Here is a 22,813-nt window from a genome sequence, read left to right on the forward strand (position 1 = left end):
TTGAGCTAAATCTTGATGAATGGGTGGGAGCCTGCTAGTTGGAGAGAGAGGAAATAACATGTTCAAATGTCCAGAGTCGTGAAAAATTCATGGTATGTTGTGTGATAGAGAAAGTTTAATGAACTGGCTCAATGGGGAGCGATATGATTGGTGAGGCACTTTCTCTTGTCATTGTTTTTTGTTTTTTTTTCTGACCTAGACCGAGAAGAAAAACATTCCAGAGAATTAAAGCTCTCTACATCACAGACTAACAGAACACTGGTGCCCTACGTGTCTCCCATGCCTATCTGGAGTAAAGAACCAGAGTTTCGACTTCCACTTATAGGCAAAGGAGAGCCAATGGAAGACGTGAAGCAGGTGAATGAAATGATCACATTTCTTTGACAAGGTAGTGGGTAGGAGGTGATGGGCTGGATGGATTTGAAAAGATTGGAAGAGGCAGAGTCAACAGGATTTACTGTTTTATTGGCTCAGGAGGTGAGTGAAAGAGAGGAAGGGAGGCATTGTGTTTGGGCATCTACTACTACGGTGCTGTCATTTGCTGACAAACATGGGGGAGTTTTTTGGAGGAGTGGGAAGTGGAAGAAATGAGTTCATCTTTGGACTAGTGATACCTGTGGAATCTGAAGTACATCCAGGTGTTGTAAAGAGTCTGATGGTCAGGAGTAACTAGTCACTCTTAATCATCTCCAGATTTCTCTTTAAGAAATGCTTCTTTCTTTTTCCATATTGGTGAGCTGCCCACAGACCTCTGTTTTGGAATCACTTGTTTTGGAATTAAGAGTCTGATGCTCTTGACATCTCCTGAGCATCAGACTCTTTTTAAAAAAGATTTTTATTAAAAATATAGCTAACATACAGTATTTTATGGGTTTCAGGTGTACACATAGTTGTTCAACATTTATATACCTAAAGAATAGATCACCATGATATGTCCAGCAGCCATCTGACACCGTACCACACGATCATAATATTATTGACTATATTCCCCATACTGTACATTACATCCCCATGACTTATTTGTTTTATACCTGGAAATTTGGACCTCTTATTGCCCTTCACCTTTCCCCCTTCTTAGTTTTTCAATTACAGTTGACATATTATTTTAGTAATTTTAGGGGTATGGCATGGTGGTTAGACATTTATATAATTTAAGAAGTGATCCCCTGACTAGTCTAGTTACCCACCTGGCACTATACATAGTTATTACCATATCATTGACTATATTCCCTATGCTTTACTTTACATCCCCATGACTACAGAAGTACAACTATCAGTTTCTGCTTAGCTGATTCCCTTCACCTTTCCACCCTGCCCCAACCCCCTTCCATCTATCACCCCAAAAAATCTAGTTTCCACCTGACACATACATAGTTATTATAATATTATTGACTATATTCCTTATTCTATATCCTATATTACCACAACCAATTTGTAGGATACTTAATCCCTTACCCTTTTTTCACCCACACTCGCAATCCCCCTCCCTTCTGGCAACCATCAAAATGTTCTCCGTATGTATTTGTTTGTTTTTTGTTTTGCTTTTATTTTGTTCTTTCAATTCCAAGTATGTTGGTTCTGGGACCTCTTTGGAGGGGCCCTGGTGCAGGCCCAGGTCACCCACTGCCTGTGACTGGCTGGGGACTACCTGTAGGAGTTATAAAGCAATCCTCAGTTTTTTGCTGTCTGAGCTAAACATGGAGGCATGTGGGAGAAGCCACGCTGAGAACTGAGGACAGCTGCCACCAGTACTGGGCCTGGGGTAGCTCTGAGAAAAGGCAGAAAATCCGAGTCTTGGTGCCACCTGCTGGCTTCCTTAAAGCTCAGGTGCTGATAAAGCCTTGTGTAGTATGCAAGTTGTGTGAGGCAAGGTCTCAGGGAGTCACTACAGTGGCAAGCGTTGTGGTCACCCGGTTAATGTGGACTCTGGTTTGGTGCCAGTCCTGAGGCTGGAGCTACTCAGGAAAAGTCTCCATAATTTTCCATGGAAGATTGCAAGGTGGGTGGGGCTGACTGCTTAACAAGAAAGTGTCTCTGGGGGAGTTGGATAGGGTGGGGTCCAAGTGAGTCAGCAGGGCAGAGCCCTGGAGCTCAGCAGACCAATCAGATTCAGATTTGACTGTAAGCATAGGGGAAGGGCTCAATACATTAAAAATGGTGGCCACCTGCCGGCCTCACAGGAGAAAGATCCCTCACAGGGAAAATGGTGACTGTCCTCCAGCCTGCCTCGAAGCCACACACCTCAGTCTGCTCCCTGTATGCCTGTGAGGCCCCTTGCATTACTGTCTCTTCACTGGAGCCTAAGATGAGTGCCTGAGAGCAAGTGAGTCTGTGCGCCAGCTGTTTAAGAGGACGTCTGGGTTTCCCACAGCCTTCCCTCCCACCTGAACCTTGGAATCCCAACTGTTTTTCACAGCCAGATGTAGTGGGGGCTCCTCTTCCTGGCACCAGTACTCCGGGCTAGGGAACCTGGTGTGTGGGGTCCTTCACTCCTTTATGGGGAACCTCTGCAGCCAGGTATCCCTCCCAATTTTCATCTGCCACATGAAGGTTTGGGACCAGCCCATTTCATGTTTCTGCCCGTTCCTACCAGTCTTGTCATGGCATCTTCTTTATATCCATAGTTATAAAACCTCTGTTCAGCCTGACTTCAGGTGGTTCTTCAGGTTGATAGTTCTTACTTTAGTTGTAATTTTAATATGTTCATGGAAGGAAGCAGGCACAGTGTTTATCTACCCTGCCATCTTGGGTCTCCTCTCCTGAGCATCAGGCTTTGAGTAGATTCTGTACTTTGTTTAATTTGACAGGACATTAGTATTTCTCAGACCTTTGCTTCCCAACATCTCTATTTAAGACTGCTTTGGGGAAGTCACATCTTTTTTGTTAATGGTTATATTCTCTTTTCAATCCCTGGATTCAATTGTTCTTTAAGATAACATCTCTTAAAATATGTAAACATTTTTTTGGCACTATACGGTACACATATATTTTTCTTGCAATTTTCTCTTTCACTTTGTTTTCTTGACTCCTGTGACTGATGTCTTTACACTACGGCTTTTCTTACTGTTGTGTGTCTCAGAAACCAGTTATTCTTAATCATCTCAAAGTTTCCCTTTAAGAAATTCTTTTTCCATAGTGGTGAGCTGCCCACAGGCCTCTGGTTATCACTTATTTTGGAATTAAGTGAGTTTACATTGTTGAATTATTCTCTGCAACCTATTGTCATTTTTCAGCTCCTTCTAGAAATATAACATATTGGCAAGTTGTAGCTATTATGTGCTGTTTTCTGCTGGGCACTTAGGTATCAATAGCAATAATAGCAAAGATTTGTATATGTGCCAGGCACAATTCTAAGGACATTATATGTATATATTAAGTCACTTGATGCTTACTGCAGTGCCATCAGGTAGGTACTATTATTAGCCCTACTTTATAGCTAGAAAAATAAGACACACTGAATAAATTGTTCAAGGTCTCACTGTAAATGGTCAAGTTCTCAACCAGATTCCTGTCTGTGCACCAAGTGGGCCTTTCACTCCACCATTTTGGTGTTCACAAGTTGTTCTTTTTCAAAAGAAGCTTCTCACAAATGTACAGCACTGTTTTTAAGTACTGAGGCTACATGGCATCTTTTCTAAAATTTAGATAATGTCTCAAATCACATGGATGAAGTAGGTAGTCTTATTTACTAAGGTCAAACTGACAAATGCTATGGAAGATGTGTCATAGGAAATAAGTATTGAATTTGACCTTTGTGAGCTCCAGGCATTACTTCTCACCATTTTTTTCCCTAAAATCCTACATGGCTGAGAAACTATTATCAGAACCTCATCGAGTGATTTAATGCAAGTCAGTGAGTACTTTCTATCAAACTGTGCCATTCCAGTGTCAAAATACTGATGAGTACCAAGCGGTGTTTGGTGTCTAAGATCTAATTTTAGATTTTCTGAAAGTGTATGAGGAAACTACCATTCTGGATTACCCTGAGGATTTAATTAGATGTGTAGGCTATTAATTGGTCATTCTGATTACAGCATAAGTTATTATGCCACCAAGGCCTGGTAAGTATTATGAAGATTGCACTTTTTGTCAGGAAGACCTGACCTCTCTTTTAAGCATGGGGTCCATTCATAGACAAATACTTTTTTCCCCTAAACTTTCAGGCAAGTCAATATCAGTATACATAAAGATGTGTTTCCTGGTATCACAGAAGAACTGTTGGCTAGCTGTTTCATGTGAACAGCAACAGTGAGACAGCTTATTGGATGAACTACAATATAAGGACAATTTCTTGGAAATATATTCCCTGATGAATATTTCATATTCTATCACTGTGTGGTTAAATGACATTTCTGTGTGAAAATTTGGAAATATCAAATTCTCTGTTTTTTTGAGTGCCATGGTAATTAATAAATATGACTTGATTTTTTAATTTTTTTGCAATGTGCATAGTGCATATTATACCATGGTTTCCCGAAAATAAGACCTAGCCAGACCATCAGCTCTAATGCGTCTTTTGGAGCAAAAATTTAATATAAGACCGGATCGTATGTTGTATAAGACCCGGTCTTATATTATATTAAAATAAGACCCGGTATTATATTATATTATGTTATGTTAAATTATATTATATTATTATATTATACCCGGTCTTATATTAAAATAAGATTGGGTCTTATATTAATTTTTGTTCCAAAAGATGCATTAGAGCTGATTGTCTGGCTAGGTCTTATTTTCAGAGAAACACTGTATTTAGCTATTTAAGACAAATTTTTGCTCTTTTTTGTCTTTTTAAAAACATCCACATAGAGAAACAAAACTTACTGTGGCAATTGCTCGTGACCAATTTCAGTTTCCAGGTATGTTTAATTTCTGATGGAAACTCTATCATGAGCAGTATTAAAATTTTATACAATCCATGAATTGTAATTATGATGGTGAGGGTTGAAGTGTGAATGGGCAATAAAGATTTCTTCTATTTTTCTGAGACTGTTAGCTGCTTTAAAAGGAAAACTCATGTTATCTACTTCCTTATTACGGGAAGTAAGATCATTTAGGATGTTTGTCTCTTTTTTTTTACATCTTATTATTCTCCAAAGTATATCAATAACTCCATTAAATCTTATTTTTTATTTAAAAAAAAAAAAAAAAAAAGATTGCCAGGGGTTCTTTTTCAATTTTGGTCAAACAACTCTTTCACTTGATTACATTGTCAAATCCACGTAGTTTCTGAAGTGGGCTCCATGCAGTCTCCATACCTGAGAGAATACCAGACTTCCTGTTTCCTCATTTACATGACTTCTCAAAGTCAGCATTTTGATAATGACTTATAATGAAAACGATCCTTTTAAAAGGAATGGCTTGCCATTGCTATGGGCAGGAGGCCTTTTGGGTGACCCAGCAGCTTAAGTCATCTCTTTATTTGAGGATAAATGATGAAGGGGAGTCTGAATGGGTTACCAAGTTATAAATTAATCTTGAGGTACTCAAATGATTGTAAACCACCCGAGCTTTCCTCTCAGCTTTTAAATCATATGATATCAATCTTTGCTCATTTTCCTCTGGGTAATTTGTTATTATGCTTATGGTAACCAACTCCACGAGACATTAACCGGCAATCCACATTACCAGCGAGTATACATTACAGCACTAAAATAAAAATAAACTCATTGAAGAAATGGCTGGAGACCTCAACCATGCTTTTCTGTCTGCAAAATGGCATGACAGTTTGAGGATTTGTAACTGAAAATAAATTTAATTATGGCACTACCTTGCTGCTGCTAATTAGTGCCTGAGATGTGTATCAGGAGGGCAGCACTGCAAATTTGGAAGAGGGTTCATGACAAAGGCAGGATGAAAAAATGGGCTGCCTCTTTAACTCTTACTATCTAAAGAGACATTTAAATTAGATCCTGGAAATTACCTTTTCTGTTTATGTTAGCAAGGTATTTTTCTCTGTTACCTTGGTTGAATAGGGAAGCAGCTTTGTAACATTTTGCATTGCCTGCATGAAGTGTTTTGCATACCTGTAACCTTTCAATTAATGTTATTTATGTTTCAATAAACCACCACGCTACTTTTCCAGATGTTCTAATCCTTCATGTAAATGAATTTATTAGATCCAGCCACCAGACTCAATGAAATCTGCCAAATTCACTGTCTGGGCCACATACCATGGTGTTTAAGCTATATTTGCATAAGCTTGTTCTGTAAGTGTAATCTTATGTATCATCTGCAGAGTTAAAGTTTCACTAATGTAAATCCCTGACAAATCAAATACAGATGTAGCTTTTTGCCCTCAGGGTTGAGCCTGTCAATTTTCTGCTCTCATATCTACCTCCTCCTCCTGGTGCTGGGCCCCCCATCCTCAACTTTTTTTCAATACAACTAATCTTTCAAAATTGTTTATGTAAATACATTGCAGGTACTAAACATGGCAGTGAACAATGGTTGTTCCGGCCTTCTTTCCATCATTCTGCCAGACTGAAATAAGGTTGGCCAGGCATTTGAGGGGAGCTAGTTGTACCACCTGGAAAAATTTGCCCTGCCAATCAACGGATAGCAGACAGATTGTTTCAGTTTGCCTAGAGATGTTTTAGATAAGGAGGAGTCAAGCTCAATCAATGAATTAATGTCAGCCGGCAAATTCCATAACATAGCCAAGGTAAATAGGCCAATAGAGAAAGAGGAGGGGGTAGGCTTGGTGTGGGAGTGGGGGAAGGGTCTATCTACTCATGCCCACTCTTTATGGTTATTGTCACAACCTCAGTAAAAGGCAGGATTCTTCTTTAGTTTCAGTGATTAGCTTCAAAAACTCTTGACAGGTTTAAGCCATGTATAAAAAGAAGGAAAATATGACTGCTGAATGTGGAGGGCGTTAGTGTTCTTTGGGTTTGTTTTTGATTATTTTAAAGTCTAAATATGTTTCCTCCGCTGGTGCCCAGTTGCTATTTATTTGGCTTTAGCCTTTGATCCCCCTTATGCTGGCACATCATAAAAAACATATTCCTGCTCAAGTCTTATATTATGTAGTTTGTTTCTGCTCAGGGTATTCACCAGGCAGGGCTGTACCCACTGAATAAGCCTCTCTTTGTTTTTGATAGACTCCAGGTGTTTATCGCTATAAGTTAGTAATGGAGTTAACCGCAAGAAGCAAACGGAAAAAAGAAGGAATTGAGGAAAATTCTGAGTTTGATAACTTAGGAGTCTGCCTTCTGGCAAACCCCTTAGGAGAATAAATACCTAAGAGACCTAGCTTTTGCTTCCTAATCTAGTTGGATGAAATTGGGATTTCAGTGTGCGTAGATGCTCATTCATTTTATGTGTCCTATGAGTTTTTTCTTTGAAAGAGACCAAAAAACCTTTTTTCCCCTTGCATTTTCATCACGGTACTGAAATGAATAATGATGGCTATTCCAGGAGAGATTACTGATAGCCATATTCTTGATCTGAACTAGAAGGATTAATGCCAGAAGCAATTTTCCACCTGTGGTAACTTTTTCTTTCCCATTTGGAGGGGGAACAGCAGGGGGACAGTAATAAAATTGGGATGGATGTCTGATAACCAGGCAGTGAAAGTAATCAAAAGAGCCCTCCTCTTCTCCTTCCAATTTTCAATTGGGGTTCATTTTATTTTTGCATTCCTTTTCTGTTCAACCAGATATTGTTTCAGGACATTAGAAACTAATTTAAGGATATTTTGTGATTGTGAACAAGATTATTAAAAAGTTTGTCTATTTGTCTACCTTCTTTGTTTATACAAACGTATATGGCTTCTTCTGTGTTATGGATCAAAGCTTACTTTTGAATACATCGGGGATCCAAGAACAAAGATCAGGGCCTTTGGGGAATGTAGATTTGTTGCCATTAAACTAAGACTTCTAGTTTTTGATAAATTGTCTTTCTCATCTGATTTAAGTAAGGCAGTCTTAGGCATAATAAAGTTTGTAGCCAAATGAGAAGATTGTGGGGTTAAAAAATATTCATTGAAAGTATTTGGTACACACAGATGCAGTGCCTAAGGAATATGTATTTCATAAAGTACTACTTTGTGAAATAAGAAAGTACTACTTGAAGACATTTTTGAGCATGTGCTAGACATTGTTCTAATATCTTTCCATGAGTTAACATATTTAATTCTCTCACTGACTGATCTATGAGATAGTCATTGTTAACATCTTCATTTATTGAGAAGGAACAAAGCATTTAGCTCATTTGCCCCAGCAGCAAGAGAATGGCATAGCCAGGAATAAATCATAGGCAGATTGACCCCAAAACTTATGTTTTGTACCAGGTTTGTGTACAATGCCAATAAGAATGGGATATGTTTCCTAACTTTCTGAAACTTATGCTGCTAAAACAGAATTTTCAGTTAACAAGATTTTATTTGAAATGTTAAAGGAGAAATGAGTTCCATAAAAGGTATAACTTAATACCAATGTTCCATTATTTTGCTTGACTTTTTTTACCACACAAAATATAGTGGTACTGACATAATAAATCTACTCAAAAGTTAACATTTTTGACTTTCTTGAAATGGAGATTAATAATATTATTTAAAAACTCATTTTTGATGTCTGTTTTCCATATCTAAATAGGTGTATACAATAAATGTGCGTAATCTCAAGCAAAAATGGTACTCATAGGACTACAAGTTAAAGAGACAAAAATCTATTCTTACTTTGGTCTTTCCAGAGTAGTAAGTTGCTTCTTTATTATATTTTATTATATTTCATTTTTTTATGGTCTACTGTTAATCCAATCCAAAGTTTTCAAACTCAAATTAGATTCTTCAGTTGCCCAAATAAAAAATTAAGAAATTTCTAGTTTTTTATTATCTTGGAAAGAGAGGGTAGCTATTAAGAAAGTAGAAATTGGAAAAAGAATTGGACTCTAAAGAAACTCTCTAGTTAGCTTTCCCAAAGGAAAAGAAATATTTAAGAATCAGCAATCTGTTTGGGCATTTGTCCCTCTGTTTATGTGCCAATAAAAGGACTAGGTTGGCATTCTTGATAACTGCAGGTCCCTATTTATTGAAAGCTCCATTTCCCTTATGGAGCCATGTGACCGAGAGGGAGGGAGAAAAAGGGAGGCAAATAGGTAGTTCTATTTTTAGGATACACCATTTGATAGTACCTTATTTTGGGGCGGGCCCTCTGCACAGACATTTCTGGATCCATTTATAGTCTATTTACCAAGATATACACTCCTTGGACATTCTATCACCTCTCTACTCCATAATATACATAATAGTTAAGAATGTTTTTTTCTTTAAAAATATATTTTTTTTACATTTTTCAATTATAATTGACATATAATATTATATTAGTTTCAGGTATACAGCATAATGATTAGACATTTATTTATAAGAATGCTTATTTAAATGTATGTAAACAGTCACAGTACAGCATTTCTTTCATTCCCCTTTACGTTTCTCAGAGTACATATTATCATATTCAAATGTGTGTGGAGCAGGTCTTTAGGCCTCTCTGTAAAGGTCAATACAAAGGATTTGTAAGTGCTCTGAACAGTCATCACAAGATGCTTTTTCAGGTACCTTGCAGTTCATGGGGTTTATGCAGGAAACATTCTTCTCAAGAAATAGGACTTGAGTTCAGCATGCGGCTCCACAAAATAACAGCCATTGAATCAGCCAGAATACCTCCCAGCAGGCTTGAAACTTCTCGTGGAGAATGTATACAGCTGGTGCCACAAGACCAAGCATAACTCCAAACAAGGCCAGGGCTCCCTGCACATTTGCAAAATGATGCAAGTGGAGGAAGAAATCATTATGTTCCTCTCACTGCAAGCTGGCACCTACCGTAGCAACACCTCCAGAAACAATGAGAGCAGCACCCCAACCATGACCAGCAGCACCAGGGGTAAGGGACACCTACACACACTCTATATTGATCGCTGCCTCACCTCTTGCGTTTCAGCTGCCCAACTCTTTTAGATTTTTGTCTGAAGGAATAAGGTTTGGAGAGCAGTGCCAAAAGGATACACATTCCAGTCACTTGTCCAATTTTTCTAATATTTGCCAGTCTTCCAGACATGTACATACTTGGACCAAATTGCTTTGGCCCCTTGTGGAATCGCTTTTAGTGAACTGCATTTGGCATCGTGCCCTCAGTAAGGGCATTGAGGCAGGCAAAGAGAAGCAGTCACAGGAAGTGATTGTAGTTTTTATTGAAACAATGTTCTTAAGTATGTTGTTTATCAGTATCTTCTTTATGAGTCCCCAAAGAGACATTTCTGTTAAGCCGCGGCCAAGGAAAGCTGTCCTGAGCAACTGGTATGCTTCTCACTCACAGACACCAGGAATTTTATAACTGCTAGTTCAACAAATATTCAAGTAAATAAAGTCTTAAGAACATAGTCAGAATTCACCATTTTCACATTACTGCCAAGTATTTCATCAACGAAATGGGCTAAAATTTATTTGGCATAAAATTGTTCTATCAGTGGTCATAAAATCTGCCAGTCTTTCAATGCAGGTGAGAAAACTGAGTTTAAGAATTTGCATTCACAAGAGATAACTGTGCTTCCAAGTCAATGAGGATGGTGATAATAATTTGTTTTCGAGAGTTTTTGTTTTTGTTTTTTTTAACCTACTCATATGATTTCAAGGATTTTTGTTTTGAGTTAATTGATAATAAATTGAAGGTGACGAGGAGGTAAATAGTAATGTAGAAATTCTGATGGTGGCAAGGCAGAGAAATGTATCAGGCAAAGAAAGGAAACGAATCTTAGGGACTACAAACCTCCAGAGGTTTTACTCTAACTACTGGCATGTTAATTGGGTCATTTACTTTATATCAATTTCATTTGAATAAAAAAGATAGAGGCTTTTATTTGGGAAAGACTCTATGCTGTCTTTGGTATGTGAACAGTAAACGACAAACATTAACTTCAGTGCCCAGAGGAAGGTGGCCAGATGATGCACTTGCAGGAAATGCAAATTCTTGGGCCCCATGTACTGCAAGAGAAACTCTGGGGTGGGACAAACAATCTCTGTTTTAACAAGCCCTGTAGGTGATTCTGATGCCCGCTAAAAAAAGTTGGAGAACCAGTGCCATAAAACAAACGTCAATTTACTCTATGGCGATGGTTCTGTGTCAAACCTTTTCTCACCCAGATTGACTGTCCACAGGCCTAGTCTCTCAGAAGGAATTGCCCCAGGCTACAGTATAAGAAACACTACCTGATGAAGGAGGTATCACTGATCAATTTTATATTTTTCCTTGCATTACAAGGTATTGTAACCATGTAATTATGATTCAAGTAGAGAAGTTATTCAACTGTTATGAGTCATCGATACACTTACCTCATGTAGTACTTTTTCTTCAGAGATAACAGTTTACTATGACCTAGTAAGATTTTCAGGGCAGAGCTATTAGTAGTGGCTGAATTGGCTGAACTGTCAATCCCAGAGGTCTCCAGGGAGCAAGATCTGACACTGTGGTTTAGAATTGCAGAGTAACACAGCTAGAAACATGGAGTTTCATAAGAACCAAAGTGAGTCACACAAAACCTAGTAATTCTGTCCTTTTTTTCAAATTTTTGAAATTATAAAAATAATAATGCTTATTATATAAAAATGAAAACAAGCATAACTATATTTTTTTCAAAGGAAACTTGAAGTCTCTTATAACCCCCTCCATTTCTTCCCATCTTGTAAAAGTTCTGCTTAATTATTCTTCAGAGGTAATTACCGTGAACAGTTTGGATGTATCTCTCTAGAATGTCCAGCCTATAGAAACATATAAAAACACACCATATTAGAAAAAACAAATTAAATTATACTCTACCTACTATTATGCTACTTGTTTTATTCCACTAAAGTATATTGTGGGGCAAGTTTCTGTAGCTGGGATTTACAGAAAATGTGATTATGAAGAATCAATCCATGTATAAGCTTTGGTAGCTCACATTGCTGTGCCAGAGAGAACCAAAGAGTGTGTTCTGGGTAAATCTACAGCGTGGTTAGGAAGAGAACACTAGTACCAGTGAATCAGAACAATTATGAGCTGAATTGCCAGGGAATGTTCATGCGTGGTTTTGAAATGAAGACATGTGAGAGAGACATCAGTAAGGCTCAATTGCCAAAAAGTTGTTCCTGGTAGAGAAGGCAGCAAAATGCAAAGGATCAGGACAAGTAAAAAAGAAGAGGTGCAGGCAGCACTGAACTTTTCAGTTTTGCTCAAGCAGGAAACAAGTCATAATAACAAGAGCAGAATTGAGCACGGCGTCTGTGAGAATAAATTAAAAGACTGGTCTGGAGTGAAGGGGGATGTTTGGGAATAGTGGGAAATCCACTGGATTAGTGGGGCAGTGGGAGTGCATTTGGCATGAAGGCAGATAAATTTAGACATGATACTGTAAAATGTTTAGATAACAATAAAAATGAAGACATTATGTGATACGGCCAAAAAGGAACATCTTTCCTTGTTTACATTTACTTATCTAATAGCTATCTCATCTTTTTGAAAGCAAACAGACACAGCCCTTCTTTTTCAAGCAGTTTCGTAAAAGAGTACTTTTTAAATAGTATCCAGTTTTGTAGAGTAGATAGTTCAATAATGTATATATCAATTTGAACTTGCACGATTTATTATGTGATGGTCTATAAACGAAAGTATTGATTTGTATAACAGTTAAACCCAGAGGAATAGATGCATGGCTTTAAAAACTATTTTGGTTATGTGTTGAAGTATAATTTGTATCTATATTTTTATTTCTAATAAGAGGGTTCATTCTGAACCACAACTCACTCACTACTTGCCACGCATAACAAATACTGTTCATAAAAATATATAAATGGCATAGGCATATGTCTGGTACTTCTTCAAAGGGAAACTTTCTCTGACAAAATACATATAATTCTTTCGGTGGGCCACAGGATTCACTGAACATTATAGCATCAAAGTATAATCATAGCTGCCTGAGAGTCGCCCTGGATAGAAGAGTGTTAGTTGGTTTTGAAACAGGCTGAACATTTAGCAAGATTTGTTTACTTCTTCTCTTTAGACTAAGATCAAATGAACAAATTCCAAGTGAATGTTATAATAGAAGGAGACAAGGGAAAATGAGCAACAATATTCCATTGCTGACCTTTCCCCTTGTATTGAAATGTGGTGTCCAAGATTTCACAGTTCCTCTCATGGTCCTGAATCATGCATAGGATAAACAGGATTTTCCCAAGAAAAGCAGCAGCATATCATGGTTTTACAAATCTGTATTTTTATGCCATTAATTAAGCCTTTTATGAGATGGCTCATTATTTTCATGAGAAGACAGCACCACACTAAAGAATCTCTTTTAGACTTTATATAATAATAAAAAATGTTGGGCATGTTTTGTTTATTCCCTTTCTAAGTGCTACACAAATTTAAGTACAAAATTAGTTTTAAAAAGTCATGAAAGGATGAATTAAATTGTTTCCAATAGGATAGAAACACGTTACAGACAGAAATTTGGGAAAAGCCAAAGAAAGTCTTAATCTATCCATTCTTCCCAATCTATCTTCCCCTTGTTTTGCAAAATCCATCTTATTTTAGGATTTAAAAATATTATACCTAAAACTTTCCTTTCTCTCTTTTTCTCATGTTTCTTTCCACTTTTTATTATTGTTATATATTATTGTTTATATGTTGTTACTATTATTATTATTATTGTTATTATTTTAAGCTCTGCACTGGTGAGAGTTTGGTCTATAAGTCTGGGGCAGTTTTAGACACCAGTTATTTTGGTCTACTAATCTTTCCCAGGCTCTCCCTATTTTCAAAACACGTTCTAATTTGGGGTCACATGGATCATTTATAAGGAAATGCCTTTTTGTAATCCACTTGCCCCTACATATATTTTTATTTGTAATATTTACACAGCTAATTTGACCGGAGGAGAAACTGCTCTTGGAACATGAGTGATTTCTACACAAAGAACAAATTTAGTTCCAATCAAGATCTGCATGATTAGGAACGGGTGTTCAGGGCAATTTGGAATTCAGGGCAGCTACCAATGTAGCACACGCTTAGATTTTTAGATGTGGTGGTGAACTGCTGAAAAGAAACTGGCTGAGATTTGAGCATCATTTGAAGTGGAAAAAGAAAAATAGCTTGTCTTTCGGCTTCATGCCATTTCTTCCTTTGGTATCTGAAAGTTTTTTTTTTTCTTTTTTTCTTTTTTCTGGTTTGGGGGAAAAAGTGAGGCACCAAGGACTCTAATAGTAACCAACAATGTTTCCTCTATAAGCGAGGGATATGTGCCCAATATATCTCAGAAAAACTAGGTCTAGGAAATTGTAGACACATTCTTATCACCAGGATTAGAATAAGAGGAATAGAAAATTACAGTGTTCTCTCTTCCAACATGTTTGATACTGGGTTGTTTAGAGTAGTTTTAGCTGCAAGCAATAAAAACCTGACATAAACTGGTTTAACCTAAAGGGAAATTGTTCCAATTTCTACAGCCTAGAAATTCCAGAAGTAAGCCTTCAAGTCTGGTTAGTGTAGTAACTTAAAAACAATATCAAGTGCCAGAGCTCTTTGCTTGTCTCCCACTCTGCCTGGGCCTGTCCAGGTTGCTTCCCCTTCTGGGTGTGAGGGAACAGCCAGGAGTAACCAGGACTATCTCTTCCTGGGGTACCTCCAGTGGGAGGGAGACAAAAATTCCTCTCCTTCAAACAAGGTAAGGGATTTTTCTCTGCAATCTGGGTACACCTGTGAATCCATCAGAGCCGTCAGGAGAATGCCATGTGCTGATTGTTTCTGAGGAGTCAAGCTTCACCCTAGTTCTAGCTGGGTATAGACTCAGCTCCTGTTTTGTTCATGGATGCTGTTTGTTTGATGCCAATTGTGGAAAACATTTTTATGTGCCACAATTAAAATTTTATTCTTACTGGAGAGAATGACATTAGTAACCAGAAGTTAGTACCGTTTTAATGTAGAATCGGGAACTGGGAACAGTGGGTGCATGCGATAGAACCACGTGATATATCAAATTAATTTGTGGGGATCATCTGGGAACATAACCTCCTTTTAGAGCACTGTTTCTATGGAAAAATGCATTCTGAATTTAAAAAACCAACTTTCAATTAAGTAGGCTGCATTGATTGCCAATATTTAGCACAGAGTCTTGTATGGCGTAGGTGATCAATAAATATGTGTTGTATGAATTTGGAAATACAACCCATTTGTAAGTGGAAAATGCCTCTCTGCAACTCAACTCCTCTCTCAAGGAACTTTCAGTGGGAGAGATGACATAGATAAGAAAGCATTAGTGATCAGTGGAAGAAAGTATATAATAAAATACTAAATCGAATATCACCAAGAACTCCAATTATATAGTGCAGCCATTACGATCTAAGGGCAACCAGGGAGAAAAAACCAGCAATTATTGTCAGAGTGTGTATTTTTAGAGTTAAATAAAAGAGATCTAAAAGAATAAAAGAAACAATCAATATGTTATATTATAAATATTAGGTTGGTGTAAAAGTATTTACAGTTTTTGTAATTATTTTTAACCTTTTAAGCCACAATTACTTTTGCACCAACCTAATGTCACTTAATAAACTGTGAAATTCAGAATTATCCGTATAGTGTTAGATTTAGGTTCTATAGCTACAGGTCTGTGTTAAAACATTAATAACAAGTTTTTAAATCAAAGTATTGCTAACATGTGGTCAGATACGTTTTCAGCCCTATGATTGTCACATGTCTAAGAATTTCATCAGCTATAATTTTAAGAAAAATATTTTTCAGTTTGAAGAACTCACATAATAAGGACAATGTCCTAGATGTAGCTTTGTTTCTTTAGAGCCATGTGGGAATGGGTCATGTTGGAGGAGGCCACCACATTTGAGTAATAAATTGAAGAATCTAGGAAGCCTCTGTTGCCTCAAAATATGTTTTCTATTCTATCTCCCTGGTGAAATCCCACCAGCAGATATTCACTCTTTTGAGTCAGCATATGTGCTCTTTTGAAAAGCTAATCATTCACCTGAACATAAAAAAGTAGCTCAAAATCATTCTTCCTTCTCTACAGCGAAACCTGGTCACTGAGACAATTTATTAACATATAATCACTGATTGGCACCTACCATGAACTGAACATTATGTAAAGCTCTGGGTTACAAAGATAGATTATAAGCAGTCTCTTTTTTAGAAGCCCACGATTTAATTGAAAGATAAGCTTAAACATTGTGATGTGATGGGAAATGTTACAGATGGCAATGCTGATTCACATACTGGGTGGGAAGGAATTAATACTTTGTGAGGATGTGGAACTCCAGCATAGGGCAGACAGCAAAATGGGGGCTTTGGTGAGATGGAATTTCTCAGATAGGCATAGGAATAGGGCATGATATGGCTAGACAAAGTAAAGCTAGCACAGGTCCTATTTTAATTATTTAAAAATAACTTTTGTAAGAGGAACCTTTTATAAAATAATATCTTAAATTGAAACATTCATGTAACATTTGTTTTAAATTTAGAATCAAGAGTGTAGTCAATTAATAACCCTTGACAACAGAATGTGTAAGACAAATGTTACAAGATACTTCGAATATTGTGGTGATGTCACTCTTGTTCTCCTTCATCTCCCAAATACATAACAGATGAAGGTAAAGTGACAGACATGTACACAAATGATGGTAATAATTGTAAGATTTGAAGTTACTCATGACTGACAAACCGTCACAACATTCCTTGCTTTTCTCCAAATACTCCTTCTTATGTCGGCAGCAATTTCCTGTGCAAAATACCAGAGCAATTTCTCTCAGGACTCAGTCTCACAGTCATCATCCAGACATTATTTCTAAATTATTTTAAATATTAACTTTGACTGTAAGTCCTGATAGTAGGATTCATGGATGTATGCTTTGATTTGTCAGTAAACCCTGTTCACAGCACCATCTTTAATCTTAGATCCCATTTATGTGATTGTCAACCCATAGAAAGCCCTCCTCCATGTTTAAAGCGTAAGCTGTAGGACTTTGGTATCAAAGTCCTTGGAAGGTTCTCAGTCCTTGTTTTAAGTACGAATTACACTATCATGTGACCACATGGTTTCTCAGTCTTGGTACTTATTAATGTTTTGAACCAGACATTTTTTTTTGTTTGAGGGGAGGCCTTCTATTAGCAATGGAAGCATCTAGACCCACTAGACACCAGAAACATTCCACTCCCATCTGTGACAATCAACAATATCCTTAAAGTTTGCCAGATAACCTCTGGGGGCAGAATTGTCCTCAGATGAGAACTACTGGGCTATATACCATAGCAATATCCACTTCTCAGCAATGTAATTAATGTTTTTAGATCTATTTTATAGGGTTATAAGATGTTAAAAGGAAGCCTATACAGGACTCAGTGAGAGAGAATGGCAGACAAACCAGATCAACACCTGTAGCCAATGATATCTCAGAACACACTTGACCACACATGACAGCATATGAGGTCTGACAATTAAGTTTGCGAACTTGTTGCAATGATGTTGCTAACCTTTTTTGGTATCAGAGGGATTATTCATTATGAATTTGTACCAACTAGACAAACAGTTAACCAAGTTTCTACTTGGAAGTGCTGAAAAGGCTGCATGAAAAAGTTACAGGACCTGAACTTTTCGCCAACAATTCATGGCTCTTGCATCACGACAATGCACCAGCTCACACGGCACTGTCTGTGAGGGAGTTTTCAGCCAGTAAACAAATAACTGCATTGGAACACCCTCCCTACTTACCTGATCTGGTCCCCAGTGACTTCTTTCTTTACCCAAACATAAGGGAAATACTGAAAGGAAGACATTTTGATGACATTCAGGACATCAAGGGTAATATGATGACAGCTCTGATAGCCATTCCAGAAAAAGAGTTCCAAAATTGCTTTGAAGGGTGGACTAGGCGCTGGCATCAGTGCATAGCTTCCCAAGTATTTCAAAGGTGACCATAGTGATATTCAACAATGAGATATATTCGCAAACTTCATTGTCAGCCTTGTATGACACAATCAGGAGGAAGTGAAGTGGGAGGTGAACCCTGTGGTATGAAACAATAGATTCCTTTTTGTGCGTGACGTTTTTTTCTTGGTTTTAAAAGTAACACATGTGTTTATTACAGAAGCAAAGTAGCATATACATGAGTATGAAGAAGAAAAAAAAAATTAGTCCTTGCTCTACCGGGAGATTTTGGTTATTGTGGTAAATTGTATTGATTTTTCTAACATTTACTGCTTTTCTATGTGATGTGTGGGGTCCTTCCTGTAATAGGATTACTCCTCTTGCACTTGTGAAGCCAGCCATGTCCATGAAACTTTCTTTGACCAATGATATGTAAGTAGAAATGATGTGTTACTTATAAGTATAACCTTTGAAAGTATCACATCATTTCTCCTTGTCTCTTTTTTTTTCCTGCTACAAGAAGGACAAAGTACAAAAGAGGGGCTGCTCTTTCAGACTAATTAGTAGAACGAAGAGGACACATGAAGCAGAGCTATAACCACTGACTGCCAGCTGAAATGAACCAAGGGCAAGAATTTAACCTTTATTGTCCTGTCACTAAATTTTAGGATTATTTGTTACTGCAGCAAAATTTAACTTATAGTATATTTTATTCTAGTCTTTTCATATATATATGTGTGTCTATGTATTGAATAAAATATAGATATATTAATTATTATATATACATATCTTTTCAAATATATATTTAAAGTAATTGGAGAGTTTTCACTTAACATGTTTCTTTGTGATTTACTTTTTTCTCTTTGATAATTTTCAAGTATAATTATCCCTCTCTTACATGAATTTTAATGACTGCCTGATATTCCACTGTACTAAGTTATTATACTTTTATACATTATTTTATACATTATTATACTTTTACTTTATTTTTCAATTAACACCCGTACACATGATATTCCGACACAGAAATGTTTGTGTGCATCTATAGTTATTTTCTTAGGGTAAGTCAAGGAAGGGAAGTTGCTGAGTAAAGATTATGAACATTTGTAAGTCTGTTAGTAGAGACTGCAAAGTTGTTCACCATAATTATCACTGTCTTAGACTCCCTCCAGGGTAGATCAAGGAGTCATTTCTTCACACCCTCATCAACACTGAAGATCAACATTAAGTGTGAAAAAAAGAACTTTGAAAAATGTCATGGAGTAAAATACTATGTTTTTCAGTTTCTTTTCCTGGCTTGCTAGTGAAATTATTGTTTGGCATGTTTTTTGTTTCTTTGTTTTTTTAAGTGCTCTGCCTCTTACTTTCAAAGTCAACAGTAAATTGGTTTATGAAACCTGATTTTCCTACTTAAGTTGAATGTCTAGCACGGGTAGGACCAAAGATCCAAATCAACAATCCAAGAATGATCCCTAAGTAATTTGGAATAACAAAATGTAGTAGAAATATTACGCGAAAAACTTTATATAAAGATGATTTCTAGTAAAATTTGAAAGGAATAAAAAGGCAGAGAAGCAATGCTGTCTGCCACTCATTTACCCAGCAATTTTAAAAAATAAGTGGCTAGAAAGAGTGAGGTGTTGTTCAGATGTTGAAGCTACAGTGTTACACAAGATAGACAGGCTTCCTCACTGCAGAGCTTGCAGACTAATGGCCAAAGACAAACAATTATACCAGCAACAGCCATTGAATTTGATGCTGCCCTGATAGCATAAAGTCACAGCCAAATAATGGCATGACAGGAGTTCCAAACAATATCAGACACCCTCTTCAAAATATTCCTGTGAGGAATATGTAACAAAGTAAGTGGTAATTTTAAGATTGAATCATGTTTCTTTGCTTCTCCAAGTCTGCTCAGCCAAAGATTTGTACAGTATAACATAGGAGGGCAGTATATAAGATATACAGAGGACATATTGACAAAACAATATCACCTTATATTTCAGGTCTGTCTGTGTTGCTCTAGTCTAGAAAGCAGTGAATATGTCTTAGCTCTTAGCTGATATTGCTTTGTTAACATTTCTCTGTGATGGTTCTGTCATTATTATTCCTCTATTTCCCATATATATACTACATTGAAAAGTTAAGTTCTTAGGCAAAAATTATAATTACCATATATTTATGTACACAAATATATTGATTTTATCTTCATGATTAAATGTTAGTTATTGAAATAGAAACGGGTTTTTAGAAGCTACATGGCTGTTTGGGTTTGTAAAACAAGTTAAACCTGACAATAAAGCATGTGCTTTAAATTTCCTTGGTTTGCGGCACTGTTTACTCTGGCGGCAGGGCAGCCCTGTGCTTAAGTCAAGCTTTCTCTTGCTCCTCCATAAACTGTTACATGGTAGACTGATGTTGGCCAACCCCGAAGGAAATAGCTGAAAGCAGCACATTTATTTTCAATCTTATACTGACCAGTCATACCTCTAAGTTCCTCATTAGACTGTGAAAACGCATTCCAAGTCTGGGAGAACATCACAATATGAGTCCCCCAAATTTTGATATTTTATAGAGAAGAGAAGAGATCATCATAATTTAATTGAGACTTTGCAAAGTAAGCTGTTGTTTATCTAGCTCAGGGTCTTCATATCTTCATTAGCTTTTTAAAATTGTATCCTAAAGCAACGATTTACTAGATGATAAAAATATGTATTTACGGAGTTTGTCATGTTTTACATTTTGGTTGATGTTGTTAATTTGTCTTGATGTTTGAGTTTTGGTTAAGCAGAAAAAGCATGTCATTCATATATATATATGACCTTTATTTGCTGTGTAGCTTTATGAGATAGTACCTCAATTAAATAGGAACTTAGACAAGAAAGATTCTTTGAAAGCTGAGATAATTTCTTGAACAAAAGGAAGGTTTAATAGTTATTCAAAACATTAGATAATTTTTTTCTGGAGTGGTGGGTTCTGCATGTTGCTATAGAAAGTATGATTTTTCTGCTTGTATTTTTTAGACACTGCTCTGTTCTATAGCAGCACTCTCGTTGGGTGTTTCCACTCTTTTCCAGCCAGAGTCGCCACCAAATCAAGCATTTTCATTCATTCATTTGTGCACTCATTTACTGTTTGTTCAACAAATGTCTCTGAACAATCTACTATGTTCTAGTTCCTTCTATTATACTAGGGCTAGATAAGAACTACAAAAAAAAAATCCATGCCTTTGATTTATGTCCTGGAAAATCATAATACTTACATATGTGTAATGCATTGTGACTTATAGAAATATTCACTTGCACTATGTTATTTGATTCACAACAACCCTCTGAGGTAGAAAAGACAGACATTACTTACATTTTATAAATTAGATAGCTGATTTTGTGTTTTTGAGTAGAATTTTGTCTACTGAATATTAATCTAGAATCACAAGTTGAAATTTTATTTATATGGTACTTACAAATGTTGACCTAGACAGTAGCAGTCTCAGCAGAGTAGTGAGGAGGGAAGGATGATTGGTTGAGATGGGAAAGAGGTAGAGACAATGACCTTTTAGAGACTCCTTTTGAGGAAGTAGGGGAATAGGGTGACAACTGAAGGAGAACATGAGATCCAGGAAGGTCTTTTTAAAGACGTTTTTGAAGTATGTTCACATGTTAATAAAAATTAGCTAGTAACAAGAAAAGTACTAATGATACACGATAGAGAGAGGATTAAGCAAAAACTCTCTAAAGAATTTGGAAGAGCTCCAGGGTAAAGAATAGTCTTAGAAGAGAAGAGGAAGAGTTCATTCAGTTTAACAGGAGGGAAGACAAAGAATATAGCCATGGGTAGGTAAGTTGGTAGATTTGGTGGTGGAAAATGAGATAATTTTCTTCGAATTGATTCTATTTTTCCTAGTGGAATAAAAGAATCGTTAACTAGGAGGGAGGAGGAAGCAGATGGTGTTTGAGTTATAAGGAAAAAGGAAAGGTGTCAGATAGTCATTATATATTCCATTTTACATTTTTAATGTAATAGTTTTTTTCTTTCAATTTCCTATATAAAGATAAAAAAACACTAAACCTTAGAAATTTACATAATTAAAAAAGTTTTCACTATTGTTATTATTTATTTACTTTATATTCATCCATAGGAATTTTTTTTACCTTAATGTAAGATCATATAGACAATTCTAAACATCCTGTCTTAATGGACTAAATTTATGTTGTTGCCACATGACAAACAGTACTTAATATGTCAAATTTTATTGCTGGTCATGACTGTTTGCTAGTTTTGAGGTTCAAAGGAAAGTGGTGAACAGGGAGGTAGAAAAGGGTAAAGGGTGTCAAATATTTGATGATGGAAAGAGATTTGACTTTGGGTTGTGAACACACATGTAACATACAGATGATGTATTATAGAATTGTACATTTAAAACCTATATAATTTTATTAACCAGTGTTGCCCCATTAAATTTAATAAAAAAAATAGGAAGGTAAAGTACAGCATAGGGAATATAATCAATACTATTGTAATAACTATGCATGGTTTCAGATGGGTGGGTACCAGATTTACTGGGGTGAACACTTCATAAGGTATATATATGTCTAGTCACTATGTTGTACACGTGAAACTAATATAATATTGTATGTGAACTGTAATTGAAAAATAAATTAAAAACAAAAAGGAAGGGAGTTCTGACCCACGCTACAACATAGATGAAACTTGAGGATGTTGTGCTCAGGGAAATAAGCCCAATAATATGATTCCATCTATATGAGTTACCTAGAGTAGTCAAGCTCACAGAGAGAGAAAGCAAAATGGTGGTTGCCGGAGCTGGAGGCAGGGGGAAAATGGGGAGTTATTGTTTAGATATAGAGTTTCTGTTTTGCATGAGGAAAATGGTTCTGGAGCAGGATGGCGGTGATGTTTG

General features: G+C 36.6%; 1 long non-coding RNA gene across 1 annotated transcript in view; it reads left to right on the forward strand.

Annotated features, from left to right (window-relative positions):
• The first annotated feature begins 213 nt into the window (after window positions 1–213).
• Window positions 214–22,813, forward strand: part of LOC141571901 (uncharacterized) — a 192,967-nt gene continuing 170,367 nt past the window's right edge. The window contains exon 1 of the long non-coding RNA XR_012496949.1: window positions 214–357. This is a non-coding gene — a long non-coding RNA (uncharacterized LOC141571901). The remainder of the gene's footprint in view (window positions 358–22,813) is intronic.

The sequence above is a fragment of the Rhinolophus sinicus genome, linkage group LG05, assembly GCF_036562045.2.
Source record: "Rhinolophus sinicus isolate RSC01 linkage group LG05, ASM3656204v1, whole genome shotgun sequence".
NCBI classification, from domain to species: domain Eukaryota; kingdom Metazoa; phylum Chordata; class Mammalia; order Chiroptera; family Rhinolophidae; genus Rhinolophus; species Rhinolophus sinicus.